Source organism: Falco punctatus (assembly GCF_963210335.1).
Source record: "Falco punctatus genome assembly, chromosome: 9".
Lineage (NCBI taxonomy): Eukaryota > Metazoa > Chordata > Aves > Falconiformes > Falconidae > Falco > Falco punctatus.
In genome coordinates, this window is record NC_137589.1 from 1,541,125 (window position 1) to 1,558,707 (window position 17,583).

General features: G+C 42.6%; 1 protein-coding gene across 1 annotated transcript in view; it reads right to left on the minus strand.

Annotated features, from left to right (window-relative positions):
- LOC308070075 (uncharacterized protein) overlaps positions 1–15,622 on the minus strand; it is a 160,336-nt gene extending 144,714 nt beyond the window's left edge. The window contains exon 1 of the mRNA XM_080403452.1: positions 1–15,622. This exon is cut by the window's left edge and continues 49,514 nt beyond it. The gene's annotated coding sequence lies outside the window, so the exon portion shown is untranslated.
- Between the last annotated feature and the right edge of the window lie 1,961 nt (positions 15,623–17,583).

Genomic DNA, 17,583 nt, shown 5'->3' on the forward strand with positions numbered 1-17,583 from the left:
GTACCTTTTCTAAAAAAATAATCTGCTGCTGCTCTGGGTTTCTCTCTGGTTTTCTTCAACATTTTTCCCATTATTGATTCCAACAGACCTACTGCCAGTAGAGCCAGGTCCCACTGCCCTGGTCTCTCCACCCAGCCATGCACCTTCACTTTGTCACTTTGGGGTCACAACAAATGCACTGCAGAGCTGGACCTGATGGTCTCCTGGTAAAAAAAAAAAAAAACAAACCACGGTATGATAATTTGTTAACTACTCCTCCCCAGTTAATAAAAAATAAATGTGTTATCCAAAGTAATAAAGGAATTGCCTTTCTTTTGTCCCTCTTACTCAACTGTAAATTGCACTGATCTGTTTCTACAGAAAAGGCACTCTGAAGGCACAGTGCTTTGTATGAATTTGGTGACCCATCAAGCATTTCAATTATATGACACTTGTCGCACTGAAAGTCATGAATAAACATGTCTTAACATTTTGGTACTATCCTGCTCAAGCAGTGCTAGCATTTTGCATCATTTTTCTTTTGGTGCTTACTTTCAATACATCCTGCGGTGGAGCTGCAGCAGAATGAAGCGCAGTTTAAGTCACTTAGCCACAGTGCTTTACTTTCAATTTATGTTGTACCTCTTTGACCCCAAACTGATTGCTGTAGCAAATAAGACCATGTAATTGGAATAAGTGTTTGTCTTGTTCACGATTTGGCAAATACTACAGTTCACCAACTGTCCAAATTAAATGTAGGTATTTTGGCAAATCACTGTCTAACAGAGGTTCTGCCCAGCATTATGAAGTCTCAATATTGATATGCATTAAAAAAGCTTCAGTTTTTTTCTGCTTTAATTAAAGCACCAGGACTCATCTTGAATTTCACAAAACTGCTACAACTGTGCACAGAGCTGCAGACAACTCGATAACAGCCTTGAATCCTATTTACTATTACCCCTGGAAACAAGAAGTCATCGCTTCCATTTGTTAAGGTCAAGGAACTCCAGGATGCTAAAACAGTCAATTCATAAAAGACATACGAAAAGCACAGTTACCAGGGCAGTACTTCAGCGATAATAGATAAGGAGCTGAGAAACAGGGCCGTTGGCTCTGAAATTTCAGAGATCTGCTGTGAGGGTGGTTTATACGACCTGTATGCTGCTGCAGCCCTCACCGGGACAGGGACCAGGTATGGACGTGTCTTTCTCCCTTCAACACCTCTCTTCTGGTGCCAATCTGCAACAGGATCTGCACTGACAGCTTCACAGGAGGCAGTGGGGACCACTGGAAGAGAACACCTGTAACCTGTAACCCCTCGATATTCAAAGCCCCTGGTCCCCCAGCCCCACAAGCACACTTCCCAACAGCTCGTGACCTCGTTTTCCCTGAGTTCATCCTCTGCACAGCAAAGCCAAGCATCCCGCGGGACACCATGGAGCCCTTTCCCCCCGCCCCTCACACTGCTGGCACCGCCAGAGACACGTATTCCCTCAGGAGTTGACAACATTTTTACTGTTGGATCAGTTTTATTGCACAGAAATGGCTCATGGTCAGAGTGGACCACATGGTTTTTTTAACCGCTGCTTCAGCCTACAAACATCCATTAGAAAGCAAGAAATGGCAAAAAGTCTACAATCTGCAAGATATTAGAGATACACACATTGAAATAGCCATTTGATAATGCATTGGAGCTTTTGTTTGTAAACACTTGCTGTTTAACTCAGTCATGGGAACAGCCCTGGGGCAGGTCAGTACCTGTGCAAGGAAAGCTGTGTGAAGCTCTGCCTGGCTTTTTGGGGTGTGCAAGGAGCTGTACACCTCCATAAGCCCACAGGCTGTGTCCAGCCTCAGAAAACATCAAGCCTCTTCCTCCTTAGGGATCCTGCTTTCTTGAAAGAGTCAAGACTGTGCCAGAAAAAAAAAAAAAAAAAAAAGAAAAAAAAATCAAATTCATCTTTTTTCCAGCGTAATTGCAGTCCTTTCATAACTCCTCATGTGAAGTACCAGAGTCAAACTCTGATTCTCGCAATATCACTCTGGTCTGAGAGTGCCAGCTTCTTCCCTCTCAAATCCACCTTGTCATTTTCTGGTGTGATCGATCACCTTTTTGAAAGACAAAATAGATCGATGCAGGGATGGAGAACATAGCCACACTCTGTGTCTAGATCTATGCACAGATTTGTAGCACTGCCAGCTGCAGAGAAAAGGATTTTCACATTTATATGCTGAAATGTTTGTACAATTTGGTCTTGTCTTCTCTGGCCACAGAAAAAGGAATTTTCACAGGCAAAAGAAACCAAGTGTATGACCCTACTTACCAGGCCTCTGGGAAACAAGAACCCATGAAAACCTGAATATGCCAGAACCAAAATTGCCTCTGACGTTTGGTTTCTTCCCTTGGAGATTTAGAGCAGCAGCATCCCGTGTGCTCAGCGTGGGAGCTGGGGCAGAGCCCCGTGCAGGCTGCAGCTCTCCCACACCCCACCCCAGAAACACACGTGCAGAAACAACTCTGGGTTTTTACCAGTTTCAACCTTCTCTCGCTCTTTCTGAAGGAGAGAATGACTCTCAAGAGCACATAATGTGTGATCACATGATGGCACATCAGGGAAGAAGAGTTCAGTTTTCTCAACTGAAGTATTACTACACAATAAAGAAAAAGGTAAGAAGAACACTCTTTACTAATTTTAAATTCATGCAAAGACACAAGATTGCAGACAAAAAGCAAAACACGTAAGACAGAATACAGTGTAAAGACACCGTTTGATACCCTTCACACTGTACAAGAAGCAAGACTGTGTCCATAATTAGAAGTCCTGTAAATTATGCTGTATCAAATTAAACAAAACTGTCCAGAGTTGAGGTGAACCTCAACTAAACCCCACTCAGCACCCTGAACTTTGGCATCCCCAGAGCCCATCGGACATGCTGGAGATTTCACAGCGAGCTGGGGTGAGGTTTGCAAAACTAGAAAAAGGCTTTGGATGGCAATTTGTCATTAAATTTAATGGAGACTTGATCCATCAAGAAGCTTAAGAAGACTCACCCCTGACATCATCAAGCTTTCTCTATGCTTAGAGGGGCAAGATGGTTCACCATACTTTGCACCAAATTGCTGGCCAGTTTAGTCACTGCCCACTTCATCTGGAGCTTCATCCAGCAGCACATGAAGCTCTGTAATAACCCTGGTAACCAGAGAAAAAAGCCGACTTTCTGAGTGCTTTACATGAGTTCCTCCCAGGCAATTTCACCCCCATGTCACAACAGCACTGCTCACAAGCACTCATCTTCCCACTGCATGAAAATCCACAGATTTTATGTAGAGTCAACGTTGATATTTCCCCTCGCTTTTGATATTTGTCATTGCAAACCATGCCTTCTGGGGTCTTCTCTGCACAAATCAAAAACATATATATGTTTGAGATCAAGTACTGTCCCCATGCATGACGCAATGTGCCTTCAGGCCAACATCTTTACAAGCGGTCACTGTTTTAGGTGTTTTCCTTTCTAACATTTAGCAGCGTACACCTGCCAAACAGCCAGTACCACTTAGAGGATTCCCTGTGAGAATCTGTGGGGCTCATCATGCCCTACTGCTGGTTTTGAGGATTTGTTCTCCTATCTGTGTGCAACTTGTCTGTCCCTTCCCGAGGTGGCTGTTGCAACCTATGCTGCAGGGCTCCTGCCCAGAAATAGCCCTGGAAATGCTCTTGGGATGCAAGAAAAACAGCTTGTCTCTGTAGAAAAAAATGTATTTTCTTCCACTGCTTTCCCCCCGTGAGGTATCAGAGAAGCAAGAACAGGGAAAGCCAGAAAACTCTCACAAAACTACAGATATCCATCCAAGGCTGTGTAAAGCGTGGGGTGGTGAGGTCTACTCGGGGTGGAGAAAAAACGAGTTTATCCTAAGGACAGTGCTTGTTGGTGGCATCCTCATTACAGTCTAGGTCTCACAGCAATACTAGACAAAAGTAGAGTGTTGTTAGCCACATTAGTGTGTTATGAACGTATTTGTGAGTAAATGTTTAATAACACTTAAGAGAAGCAAGCTATAAAGCCACGGCTAAACTCGTAACTAAATAGGCCACGGTCTCTTTGCACCTTATGGCAAGTGATACCACTCAGATATACCTGGCTGCCCCCACACCCCATTCTCTTCCCAAATGGGTTGTTCTCACCCAACTGCACTTACTAACAACCCCAGGTGCGTGCATCTCCTGAACTACAGCAGGAATTGGGACTGAAACCCACGGGACGTAGTGTGGGAAGACATTGGTTGGAAGAAGCCAAAGCTGCACCAGGGAGGGTGCTGGGACTGCTGTCCTGCGCTGGAGCAGGTGAGCTTCTCGTGTTTGACTTGCTGTTAGACACACAGCTCACATGGCAAACACACTGGCCTGCTACGCTGAAACTGGAAATCTAATATTTGGAGATTGTCCAGAAAACCTTTACCGCTAGGGATTCAGAGTTCACACTAGAAGAGCTAACATCTGCAAAATACCAAGCAACCTAAAATGTGTATCTCAGGTTAGCTTTTCTTTAGCAATTTGATAAACAACCTGTCCTAAAAATAACCTGACAAGGAAAGGTCAAATGGAGTACAGCCATCATCTACCCCAAAATCAATACTACTAAAATGTAGAACAATTCAAAATACATCACCTAAGTCTTGCTCCTCTTTATCCATCATCAAACTAACATAACATTGATAATCCTACCGTTGCAGAAGACAAACACAGTAAGCACTTTTGAGTTATGGAACAACAGGAGATAAAAAAGGCTGGGGCTGAATAAACACACTGCTGTTGAGCTAAAAGATACAGAGAGAGGGTGTCTGTGTGTCTGTCTGTGTGTCTGTCTGTGCCTGTGTGTATCTATGTGTCTGTCTGTGCCTGTGTGTCTGTCTGTGCCTGTGTCTGTGTGTTACCTCCCTTTTAGCCCCTGCAATTAAAATTTGAATTCAGTTTAATAATGGCCTGACTATGTGGCCCCAACCCCTGACATTTATCACTTCCACGGACAGAAACCCTGTCACCGAAGCAGACTCAGAACTCAAAATGCAGATTTGGGTTCTGCTGAGATCCCTCATGCTCCTCTGTCTGCTTCTCTGTACTGTAAGAAGGACCATTTTACTTGTGTTCATTTTTTACCTTGCAGGAAATCATTCCAATTTCAGGGACATTTCTCTTTCTCCAAGCACATACACCCATAAATGAATATATTATAAGGATTACAATAAATACAATGGATATCAATAAAATCTCACAGAAGCATAAAATATTACTTCCTGTAAAAAGTGCAATATTTGGAAGGGCCATTTCTGGTGCTGTTATCTCCTAAGACCTTCAATTAAGGTTGCTTGTTTCTGTCTTCTTCAGGCACTAATAAATCTCTGAAAGAAGAAATGAAACAGGCATTCTATTGTATTGCAATATATATAACTTACATAAAATACCTGTTTATCCACTAGCCAACACATAATTTTCCAGCCACTCTATAAACCAATTTGTTGCTATGCCCCATCCATGCTGCAAAATTCCCCTCTCATGAACTATTTTCCTGTCTCCATAGTAACAAAAACACTTAAAAAGGACAGAATGAATAGGGTGATGTACAAAAACGGGTGACAATACAGTCAAAATAAGGAGCACATTTAAAGCTGGAACGACCACAGATAGCTCATGTTGTCAGGCAGACCTGCAGAGCTCGTGCTCAGGAATGTTCTCACATCAGCGGGAAAATGGTCACAGCAATATGCTCTGGTATCCTTGCTTCCCACTATTTTTCCCTGGTTTAATCACAGTAACAAGTACTTGTACTGCACTTAGCACCACCGTATCAAGACATGATATTGGAATAAGAAATTAAATCATTGCTACTACTGAGGTCCACATCCACAGCCCTCAAATTTCAAATGCTCGTTGGATAAACAGCACAAATTCTGCAGCAGAACTAATCACAGGCACCACACATGGATCAAAATACTTTACTGATCTTGATGCATAATAATACTGGCGTGGTAAAAACATTTCCATAAAACATGAGAACAAATTCTGCCTGTGCAGAAAAATAAAATTAAAGAAGGATTATTATAAAGTTTAACAAATCCTAGATACAGCTGCATAAACAGAGCTCATGTTAGCCGGCAAAACACAGCACTGAAAGATTTTCACCAGCTTTTTGTACCAGCAGCCACTGAGAGATGCACACCTGTCCTTGTGGCTGTTGAGGCTCTGTACCTCGAACCGGGCTGTTGCCACGTGTCATAATAATTTCCCCTCTTTGAAAAATGGCTCAAGAAATAGAAATTACTTAGGTACGTAAAATAAATGTGTCTGTAGATCTCTGCATGACTCTGGTTTTAGTATCTAGTCTTGCAACTTGGTTGTGCTACTTTGCGATTTGTGAATCATTTTACATTCTTACTGAAAACAGAGTAATGTGGTACAAACGATGTCCACCTTTATAACTGAGGAGTCAAGAAATATTCCCAAAACATCCTTTTCCAATCCCTTTTCTTAACGTTTAAGGGAATTTGAGGCAACAGAAGAAAATACATTCTTATCTGCTATACAGACAAGCTTTTTTCTTCTGAATACTTGGGGTATCTCAGTATCTGAAGTATTTTTGTTCAACAGGGAAGAAAAAACGTTTTTCCTTGAAGATGTTAGTGTGACACCCAATCAGAAAACTAAGTCCAAAGACACGACTTGAGGAAATCCAAGACTTCTTTGAATCCACACTAAGAGAAAAAATAATGCTCTTATCTAAGACCAGTTGGTTTCGCTCGTACCTGGAAGGCAGACGTCTCCTCCCCTGCCATCATTAGTGCAGGCTGGTTAATGAGCTTCTGTGCTGCCTCCAGTATCACTGGCTGAGCTGGGCTGTCATGCCTGACACTGCCGTCATGGCAAAATGCACACAGCACCTGTTACGAGGAGCAATGGCATTCACACCTTGATGTTATCAAGCAATGGTTGAGCTGTCAATATGGTCATCAGAACACATTCAGGGTAAAGTTTCCAAAGCAAGGCTTCGTGAGCTTGTAACTGGTGGAAATCTGAATGTAAGAGATAATGAATCAAGAACACAAGCCTGGGGCTTGTGGGGCTGAGCTGGGACACCAGCCAGGAGCAGAGGGGGATGAACAGGAAAGAAGCCTGAGCTGCCACTGAATCCAGTGCCTGCATTCATAGCAGTAGGAGGAAGTGCTAAAGTCCCACCACCCACCCACCCCCCCCCCCAAAAAAAAAATCACGTCAGCTGTTTCTTAGAGGTTATTGCACTGGTAGCAGGAACAAGGTGAACACATGATCTCATCTGCCAAACACAGTGGCAGGGAAGCGAGCAGAGGTGTTCTCCCTCAGGCTGGGAAGTGCCGTTGAATACCCCCACTGACTGAGAAACAGGCCAGAAAACTGGGAGGTAAAACCTAGGATTCGTTATATTGCATCCCACAATGCATTATATTTCTGTATAGCAAAAGCAGGAGTTAAATTCAAACCAGCCCTTAGGCTGAACAGTAATCGCCACTATCATAAAAACCTTGTCATTCAGGAAATATACTTTCATATTGCCAGTCTCTTTGAAAAGACGCTTTCCCACTCTGGCTTGACTGAAGTTAGTCTTTAAATATCTATTCAAGGCTGGAAAGGAAACTGATATTTTACATTTATTGAACTTGGCGTTGCAAGAATCACTTATTCTTCGGTTTCTGACAGAAAACAATCCAAATGCAAAACCAGGCAGTATTTAAGGAGAAAGGAAAACGTCAGCTCCCTGGTCCTGACATGCCCCACTCCTCCCACCTCTGCAGCACAGCAGTGCCCATAAATCAGTGCCGTCCCTCGCAAGGGTACAGGCTGTGCTGGGGAGGTAAACATGCTTTTTTCCCCCTCCGGTAGTAATGAATTTCTTAAGAGTCTTCCCAGACAGAGCACACGACCATGAAGCCTGCCAAACTCCCTGACCAGAGAGAGCACTCAAACCTGAGCCAAACCTCCTCTTGCTTTTTCAAACCATCTGCTATTTCCCTCGGGGAAAATATAGGAAGCACAAAACAAAACCACAGATCTGCCCCTTACTGGAAAAACAAGCCACTTATTATGTTTTCTCTTTTTTTCTGGAAGGGGACAGACTGCCATTTACCCACTCTTGATCCTCCATACTGCAGCAAAAGACTCTCCTATCTGGCCACCATGAAATTGTATGAGCTGACTTGATTTAAAAGTTGAACTGTGTTATATCCATGAACAAAAAATGCTTAGGATGAGCTAACAGTGTCTATTTCTTCTGCTGCAATATAACCTTTTTGTTGATTTTATTTTTTTCTTGTTGCTGTTATTTTTCCCTTAAAAGAAACTATACACTGAGCAGTTCATCTATTTTGCTTTCCAGAAAGACTCACTGTGCAAAAGATGAAACATCACCTACACTAATAAAAAGTGCTTTACTGAATAACCCATCAGAATTACTTCCTAAAGAGTCTTCTGTAAGTGAAATAAGCTCTTTGGTTTGGACACCATGTACCGTGCAAGCTCTGACAGCTACAAAAGGAATAGTTAAGTTTTTTAGTGTGTGAGGGTTGCTGAAACACTGTTCCTTCAGAGAGAAACCTGAACTACCAACACAACACACACACCATTCAAATATCCAAAAAGCTCAAAACATTCAAAAGCCAAAAGAACATCTTTGCTACTGCTTGAAATTGGAAATATTTGTAGGGAATTAAAGAGCAGAGCACTGTAAAAGCCTGTCTTTATGCACCTACAAGTGCCCAGGCCAGGTGTGTATCTCCTCCCACATGGTGCAGTGTTAGGTATCTCATACCTGGTTCAGCTGAAAAATTCCCTGTAGCTGTTGGCAATGGCTGTGCCATGGTTTAACCCCGGCCGGCAACTCAGCCCCACGCAGCCGCTCGCTCACTGCCCCTCACCCAGAGGGATGGGGAGGAGGATCTGAAAGGAATGTGAAACTCAAGGGTTGAGATAAGAAACATTTAATAGGTAAAGCAAAAAACCCCACACACAAAGCAAAGCAAACCCAGGAATTCATCCCCCACCGCCCACGGGCAGGCGGGGGGTCGTCCATCCCCAGGGCAGCCGGGCTCCATCACACCTAACGGCTACTCGGGAAGACAGACGCCACAATGCCAAATGTCCCCCCCTTCCTTCTTCTTGCCCCAGTTTATATACTCAGCATGATGCCATACGGTATGGAATGTCCCTTTGGCCAGTTGGGGTCACCTGTCCTGGCTGTGTCCCCTCCCAGCTTCCCGTGCCCCTCCAGCCCTCCCGCTGGCAGGGCCCAGGAAACCAAAAAGTCCTTGATTTAGTATAAACATCACCCAGCAACAACTAACATCAGTGTGCTATCAATGTTGCTCTCACATCAGAGCCAAAACACAGCCCTGCGCCAGCTACCAAGAAGGAAACCAACTCTATCCCAGCTGAAACTGGGACAGGCTGCCATCATGACCAAAACACTGGGGACCAAATCAGGAATCCCCAGGAGAGAAAGCTTACGCACTCAGCACGGTGGTTTACCCATAGCATATGGAGGCAACACCGCAGGCACTGGTGTAGTAATATATATTTCTGTTTACATCACTAAAGCTGCTCCATTTGGTTTTAATTCATTGATTAAATATTATTTCTGCATACTACAGTCCCAAACGTTGAGTTATGAGTGGCTGAAGCTTTAGGAGTAAGTAACTACTGTCTGTTCCCTGCGAAGTTAAACATTAGCATCATCTTACAGGCTATAGGAAGCAAGAGCTTCATCTTAAAATACAACCAAGCAATGATTTTTTGATATTTGTTTTTAAAGCCAACATAAAGGAAACTTCACAGGCACCTGTGAACTGTAAAAAGTGAAGCCTATTTAAATTAGATAGGATTTTAGAAACGTGTTTGATGACAATGTTGATAAGAGCTAGTTTTCACCAGAATCATTTGGAGAGACTTTCTGCATCATTTTGCATTTTCCTTCATGGTTGGCCTATTTTGCTGGTAATTCAAAAGGCTCAGAAGCACACACACAAAAAAAACCCAACCTTTTTCTGTTTTCTCAAAACCATCTGAAAAAAAGATGATACCTTGCAGTGATGTAAGCTAGTTTTGCTAAACCTAGTGGAACTTCCCTGATTTATACTGGCTGAATACATTGCTGTTTATGCTTTGGGAATTTTATCAGAAGTTGTAGTTTTCAGAAATTGATTGCTGTTTTCAGCGATCTAATCCCTGTCAGGTGGTAGACTCTTCAGCTCCCATTCACATCAGTGAAATCCAGCAAAAGTACTGTCAAAACCAAAGACCAATTGCCTGCAGAAATGCTGGTGTTAGCTAAAATTGATCATAAAATACTTATTGAATTGCTAAAAGGTGCCTAGCTAATCCTCTCAAACTTTATAAATATATTTCTTGCTGAAAAGAGAATCTTTATGCCATTGGCAAATTGGACTACAAACAGAGGGAAGATTTGTTGGTTGTAGATGTGCTTCCCAAAGCCCGCGCCGGGAAGGGTGGCAGAGCAAAGCAGAGAGCTGTAGATGCAGGTACAGGAAAACACGGCTGGAGGGACCCTGTCCTGCACCCCCCGCACCGTGATAGGGATCCCACCCCCACCAGATCGCCCCACTCCTGCTGCCAGGGGGGCTGAGCACTCCGACAGTCTCATACCAGCATGGGAATTGTGTAAGTATTAAACAGTAAAACTATAAAGTGTTTTGTTAGTTTTCTTTCACTCTGCAGCAGCATTTTCGTTCACAACTGCTTTTCTGATTTTGTTTTCAGAACTTTATAATTTTACAACAAAGTAAAGAAACTCACTCATTTCTGTAAACTTTTCCATGCTGGTATTAATGTGCTCTGGAGCCATGTGGGGTGGGAAGCAAAGCCTTTTGCTGCAAATGTAATTAATTCTCAAACTCCACTGAATGCTACTAGATTTAAAGTGCATCATTACCCTATTCAGATCTTCAGAAGAAATTTGTGCTTGAGTAACACCTGAAACATTTCTTCTGGGTTATTTTTTTCAGAATCCATTTCAATAACAACATGAAGCAGTTTGAATTTTGAAACAAAGTCAGAAGTTGTCAGGAATTTTGCGGGGGCAGGAAGAAGGGACTGGTGCTCTCATTGTCTTTGATAGTAGAAGATTTTTTTTCTTTTCTTAAACATGGACATTAAACTTTCTAAAGAAATACAGAGCACATTTCATCACATAAACAGGAAGTGAGAACTTTCTAATGAATTTCATAATGGAATTACTTATTTCCATTATAATGGAATTAATTATTTGTGAGTGAAGTTTGCTTGAAGCAGTATCTCCTCCTATCTGTCTCTAAAATTACTAACCAAAGTAAAGGTCTATGATCTTCTGCATGTGGTCTCTTCTTACTTTTGCTTTTATCTTTTCTTCTTAACTTTTTCACTCTGATCTCTCTACAGTGAGGGATTTTCAGAGATTTGTTCCTCCAGAATAAAGAGAACGGTCCCCCCCTCTCCGTTTTATTGTTAACCCCGTAAACTTGAGAACAGAAACCCAAGTGGGTTCTTACCTTTCTGCACACTTGCACCAGCAGAAGGGCCACATGTTGCCTTCAATTAAACCGGTGCAATCATACCAGTGGAAAAAAAAAAAAAAAAAAAAAAAAAAAGAGAGACAGCTACGTAGAAAGGTAGGGGGTGGGGGGACAGAGATGGGGACGACACACCAAACCAGAAATGCTTATATCCTCTTTTCTACATTCACACAGAGCTGAAAAGCAGAGACTGTCCACTGAATACATCTTGATGCTGGGCTCTCCGTGGCAGAGAGTGCTGGGGATACTTGCTGTTCCCAGGTCTAATGGTACTCTCTGCCAGCTTGAGCATGTATTACAGCAGCTTCAAGGCTGCTCTAATTTATTCTGCTATTGGAGGATCCTTGTGGGAATATATTATCTGTGGAAGTTCAGCAATGCAGAGCTGTATCGCAGCTCCTCTCGGCCCAAGTACCTCGTTATTATTTGCATTAGGGTTGCTCCAGGGTTGCCTGGGGCCATGCTGTGCTTAGTGCTGTGGAAACACAGCGGTGTGTGCCCTCTCTCAGAAAGGGACAAGAAGAAAATGGCCTGGGACCAGTTGCCTGTGGAGTGTGGGGCTGCGGCTGTGCAGGATAGGCTCCCCCCAGCTAAAGGTCCTCTTCTGCAGGGAAATCTCTGCTGAGCACTCATGGGCACAACCAGCAGCAACAACAAGCAGAAAGCTGAGCAAATCGGGTTTGTTTCTTTCTGAAAAAAAGAAGAAAAAAAAAAAAAAAAGAAGAAAAGGAACCACATTTTCATACTCGGGCAATGTCATAACTTGTGATTATTTGATCTTTACTTGGATGTAGAAACTTCCCAGAGGAAAGCTTCCTTCCCTCGCATGGGAGGCCAGGACTAAAATAATCGCGGCACGGACCTGGGGATGATTTAGCCTGAAAACTTTCAGGTGCTCATTGAACATTGCAAACTGGATTTCAGGCACCTGGAGGGGAATACTTTCTCCTTTGAATGCAAAAACCTAGCAGGATTCCTTTGTAATCTATACTTTCCTCTGCCTTTTGAAGCTTAACTTTAGGCTGAGTTCAAGTGAGGAGTCTTAATTTCTGCTTCCTCACAGCATTTTTACTCCGGGACTCACTATTGCTTTGTTTGCTTGGGAAGGAGGATAAAAAGCAAAAAGTGAATAGAAATCACCCTCTAAATCAATGCTTGGAATGCACACAGTTAGCTGAGAAATGGTTTTATTTATTAAAGATGTGAGAATCCCTGCTTCCATTGCACATCTAAATTTTCACTTAAGCAAGATAACTGCAGTCCTCAAAAAGGAACAACCAGTGCTTAGGAGTAGCAGAAGCGGGTACTTTTGAGATCATCAGTATTTTATAATGCAAACAGAGAGACAATATTGTCTGAAATACGGTCTTAAAACCAGCTTCATCTATGCAACAGCATTTTTCCCCACTTGCCTTGCAGTTTCAAAAATGAACTTGTTCCAGCAAAAGAAATAACACAGATACTTGTCATACAAGGTCACTGGCTATTTTATTCCACAGTTTAGGTTTTATGCTGTACAGCTCAACTTCAGACTCATTCAGAAATCAAAAATCTTGTGACAGACAGAAGTTGATGACAAATGCATGCAGTGCTGACCCACAGTACACCATCCACTTCTCTGATGTGTTCCACATTGTTCAGACATTGCCCTTCCACATCTACTTTCTTATTTATATTGGTATAAATATGCATTTATTTAGTTGTCTTTTGTATGTGTAACATACATGTGTATGTTATGTATGTGTAAAATACATTAAAGCATCGCTTTAATAGTAATCCATTCTCCTCTTAGTGAAATTAAAGTTCTACAATGTTTTTCCACTAGTTTTTGGATGAGAAAATTCCCATTTTAACTAAATTTAATTAATTTTAGATTTATTTTTCTCATTTTAACATGAAAATTCCCATTTAGCTCAAATGAGTTGTGACTTTAGTTTATCAAGTTTGCCAGTACCAGCAACAGTGCTAGCTAAGCAAGCAGACACATGGTAAGAAAGTTGGGTTTGAGTCTTACTACTCTATTAAACAGCCCTTTTCCCCATCTGGGAGCAGGTTTTTTGCTACATGGACTCCTTACCTCACTTAAGAAACGTCTCTCTCCAGGCAGATGTAGGTCACTCAGCCAACGGCTCACGCCCAACTTCTTGCTGGCCCTCAGCACAGGTGTCAGTAGGAGATTTGAGGGTCATCATCCCAGAGCAGTGGAGGGCTGGGAATCTTTTTATTCTTGCAAGGAGAGTGGAGAAAGCAACCTTCAGAACATGTCCCTTAAGCAGCAGAACGAGTCTGCACCCCTACCTACCTCCGCTGAATGTTCGGGGGAAACAACACGAGCCATTTACGCCTGCAAACCTATACAAACAAGCAAGGTATTTGCCATGAGAAGTAGCTCATGGTAAGAGGAATGCAGTTTTCTGTATTTGGCTAGGAAGAGTTTCTAACAAGCTTTGGGACAATTAAGCCTCCCCTTCCCGTGGATATTTTAACATAGAGATACAGTGTAAGAACAGGTCTTTCTCTGAAGAAAATATCTCACGCTGCTGATCAAGAAATATTAAGAGGCTTAAATAAATGTTGTCCGCTTGTTGTACTGTGGTATCTCTGCAGCACACAGTGAAAACCACTGTCTCCAAAATGTTAAAGAAAATAATATTTTAGTGTAAGTGAACCACTATCATGAACAAGTTGTAACAATTTAATACATTTATTGAAAGCTAAATTTTCCATATTTTCAGCAAGTTCTCATGCCCTTTGGGATATATTGTGTAGCTCAAACTACCAGCTACTGTCCCCTCCAGCAATAAAACATTAATAGACTGAAACTTTTCAATTGCGTTACTATGAATGCGATGCAATTTAATTTTATAAATGCCATCAATAATACATAAAAAATATTGTAAAACATAACATGATGATTTTAATTCCTAAAAGTGGGTCTGAAGAAACAGCGGATGAAGTGCAATACTAAGCAGGTGCCAAATATAATTATTTACTCATGCTAATATCCACATGCCCAGAGCTGGTCAGACAACGCCTATGCAAACACCTTGCTCTGCCAACCACCTCCCTTTTAGTCATGTTAATTAAATCATGGTCATAAAAGACTGCTTCTGCCTGGCAAACTACACAAGCCTCTGTTTTTGAAGATTGTAGGAAATCAGTTGTAAGAAGTGTTACTTTCAATCAATTTAAAATTTGCTATTGGGAGTGAAGCTGGTACTTGATAGAGAGGACAGTTTTCTGTTATCCACACAGGTTCTGATCTCTGGCCTGACGACATAATGGGAACACATTATGAACTTGTCACTGTGGACAGTCACAAGTATAACGTGTAAAGAGAAAGAGTGTTTTAAAGACATTTTCACCTCTGGAAGGATCTGATCCTTGGTGACAGAAGTGGGACGGCTGAGACCTGCAGTCAGCAGCATTCTGAAAATGCATCCTGCATAACTGCTATCCTATTTTTCCCATGCCCATGATTCCTAGGGATGAAATTAGCCTCTTCCATTCGACCACATGAGAAGAACCAGGTTGCATCAACCTGATGTGAGGGGCCAGGTTGCACCAGATGTGCAGCCTTTGGCATTCTCTGTGGCTGCATCCCTCTACAGTGATCCTCTACCTCCTCCTGGGACCCATTTTGGAACCTATCATACGTACGTAAGTCTCAAACATAGTGAAAGGACATTAAATAATGTAAGGGAAGGACAAAGATGAGGTGTAGACTTTTAACCAGCATGGGATTTCACTGCAAGACAGATCTCTGTTAGAAAGTGTAAATGCAGAATTTGGCTCTCCCATTTGTGTTTTTGTGTCTGCTGAATAGCATGGTAGCCACTAAGTGTTCAACTATAGACTAACTTCTGCTTTACTTACCTTTTAACTAAAAAGATACATTTTTGAGTATTTTTCTAACATACACATTCATAATTAGCAGATAATATTTTAGCATTTGTAAGAACTAAAATCCAAGTGGCAGCACGAACTGGCTCTGTCATTCAAGTACCATTAAAACGGGGCGGGGGGGGGGAGGGGGGAAGAGGGGTGTTGCCATTTATGTGAACAACACAAGGTAAGACACGTGCTTTATCACTGCAAAGCAGAGCCTGGATAACCATGGATCCTAAATTGCACTACAGACTTTCCAGTGCGGTCAGGAGGAGACATTTCTGTGTTGAGACAAGGCCAACATATCCTCCAGTTGTGTACAGCAGCATAAAAATACTTTGCCAGCAAGGCTCACTTTGCTTGCCAGATCAGCATTTTTCCCTGGCATAAACTTGCCCAAGTGCATTATTTACAGAAATAGCAGACAACTCAACTTCAAGAGGACCTTTGGGACAGGTCCTCGGGCAATAGAAGCAGCTTCTCTGTACTGACAGCGTTGGGTTTACTCACACTGAAGATACGGTCTGAAAAGGACATGGCAAATGTGGGAGGGGGGTTTTCAAAAAAAAACCCTGGATATTCACACCTGCAGACCTTTTCAAGCCAATGTGTCCCACAAGCTTAAACATAGTCTTGCGTGTGGGACATAGCCGTGATCAGGCTGGCATGGGAGGAACTGACAGCCGGAGACAAACAAGACCTACAAGATACCAGACATCAGTCTTACACTTGAAACAGCCTTGCACGATGCAGGTGTATACATACCACAGGCATTTTCATCAGGGAAAGCTTTTAGAAGTACCTGGTCTGAAACACTCTGTGAGAAGTGGATCCAAAAATAAAAGATCTCCTCATAAGCTGCTTCTTGGAACAACTCTCACATGAAGACCAAGCTTGGCAGATTTGTGGCTGATGTGCTGGGTTGTGACATCTGAAGTCAGATTGTAACTTGACATGAGAGATCCAATCTGACAGCATGCATCAGCTTAAGATGCAGCAACTGAAGTCTTAAGAATATGTTTTTCTCTTTGCTCTGCAGTTTTGACAAAAGCTCCACTTACAGAAATGGCCCATCAGGTACTCCCTGCCTCTGCTCTTGGCTGGCTTTGACAGGCTCAGTCACAGGCTCCCGGGCCACTGTTCGTAGAGAAACGTGATGCATTTGGGGGCATTTTGCAATGTGTGTTCCTATTTGAATGCCCAGATCACTGACTACATTTCCTTGAGGATAATACATTCAAATTAAAGCAACGCCTGTAAAAGTGACAGATCAAAGGACCTAGAGTGCAATGTACCAACTCTGTCCCCTCCCTTTCTCAGCCGTTTGATTTACTGAGGAGGAGAGGTTTTACCTGCAGATAGCAGCCCCAGCCCCGTGCCTTCGGCCAGGCTTGTTCCCGCAGTGATGCCATGTTCCCTTATCCCACCGAACCATCACTGAACCAAATTACCTTCTCCATCCACAACGCATGAAGCTCGCCACCACACATGAAGCATCCTCTTTCAATTAAGGCTATTTTGTAGCATCCGTCATGTGCAGCAACTTCCATTCTATCAATACGTGAAGGAGGCCAAGCAGACACAATTTGCATCCCAAAGAGCCAGAGATGGGAGCTAAATCAGAGATATATATGATAACTTTCGTTTAGTTAAACCCTTTTCATTACACCAGCATAGATCCCCGCTGACTTATCCATTAGTACATTAGGTATAATTATGTCAAGAGAAAACTAGCTGAGCCTAAAAGACAGTAAAACCTACTGACGAGCAATTTGCAGCAACTTGCTTATTAGCATCTGAATTAGTTTTGGGAAGCGTGGAAGTTCAAGATCTCCTTTTCCACCTGCAGAACATTCTCACTCAGACCTTTATGGTGGCTCTGACCCCAGAAGACCATCTGGGAGGCTGTCCAATGACTGCAGCCTTTGGCTGCTCACATGTAAACACCAGAATTTTGCTAATTCTTGGTACCCAAGATTGTCTTCATTAGTATGGAAGTGACCAAAACAGAAAAAATAAAGGCTGCTAGTGAAGAATTCTTTCCACTTACTTGGTGCAGCTTCAAATATTACCAAAAGCCCAAGAGCGGCTGATGACATCAGCTACCCTGCACTGAGGCAAAGTGATTT